The sequence below is a fragment of the Belonocnema kinseyi genome, chromosome 4 (assembly GCF_010883055.1).
Source record: "Belonocnema kinseyi isolate 2016_QV_RU_SX_M_011 chromosome 4, B_treatae_v1, whole genome shotgun sequence".
NCBI classification, from domain to species: domain Eukaryota; kingdom Metazoa; phylum Arthropoda; class Insecta; order Hymenoptera; family Cynipidae; genus Belonocnema; species Belonocnema kinseyi.
The window spans coordinates 138,587,711-138,589,019 of NC_046660.1; positions in this window are offsets into that span (position 1 = coordinate 138,587,711).

Here is a 1,309-nt window from a genome sequence, read left to right on the forward strand (position 1 = left end):
AATTTTCAAATTAAAAATCGAGTTTTTAGTTTAATCGATGAAAGTTTCTGTCGAAATTGGAATAATGTTCAACAAAATAGTTGAATTTTTTAATGAAAGAGATAAATTCCGATTGCCAAATTTAATAGTGAAATATTTCAAATTAAAAATCGAGTTTTTAATTTAATCGATGAAAGTTTCTGTCGATATTGGAATAATGTTCAACAAAATAGTTGAATTTTTTAATGAAAGAAATTAATTCTGATTGCCAAATTTAATAGTAAAAATGTTCAAATTAAAAATCGAGTTTTTAATTTCATCAACGAAAGTTTCTGTCGAAATTGGAATAATGTCCAACAAAATAGTTGAATTTTTTAATGAAAGAGATAAATTCTGATTGCGAAATTTAATAGTAAAAATTTTCAAATTAAAAATCGAGTTTTTAATTTATTCGATGAAAGTTTCTGTCGAAATTGGAATAATGTTCAACAAAATAGTTGAATTTTTTAATGAAAGAGATAAATTCCGATTGCCAAATTTAATAGTGAAAATTTTCAAATAGAAAATCGAGTTTTTAATTTAATCGTTGAAAGTTTCTGTCGAAATTGGAATAATGTTCAACAAAATAGTTGAATTTTTTAATGAAACAGATTAATTCCGATTGCCAAATTTAATAGTTAAAATTTTCAAATTATAAATCGAGTTTTTAATTTAATCGATGAAAGTTTCTGTCGAAATTGGAATAATGTTCAACAAAATAGTTGAATTTGGGTTTTCGCTTGAGCTGTCGGCGCGTGCGGTCGTGTTTAACGGACGCTCCTCAAATTGTCTGAATTCGGTGGGGGCTTTAGCCTTTTTTCCTTGTAATAATAGAGTTTTGCTCTGTGAATTTATTTTATCACGTGAACTTTGGTACTTTCTTTATGATGTTATACCCGTTTAGAATCTTTTTGTTGGTGTGAAGTCGTAAATTTGGATGCTATTTTCTCGGTATTGCTATGCCCAAATATCGCCTGAGTGAAAGTGTTTCCCGTGTATTTATTTTGTTTACATGTGCATATAGGAAGGTAAAGGAAAAAGTGCACGCAGACCCTTGCAGAAGTGCAGGCTATATAGACAGGTGACAATTTTCAAGGGCACATTCAAGTTCTCAGTGTGTCTCTCCAGTGATAAAATCAGATATTATTACTAAGTGTCTACTAATAGTTAGGTAACCAAAATGTCAACAGACGTACTGTCTACCACAGAGGAAGAGAGATGGGAGAAATTAATGTCCTCAATAAACACATTGACACTTTCTCATAACGAGCTGCGTGCTGAGGTTCACGGC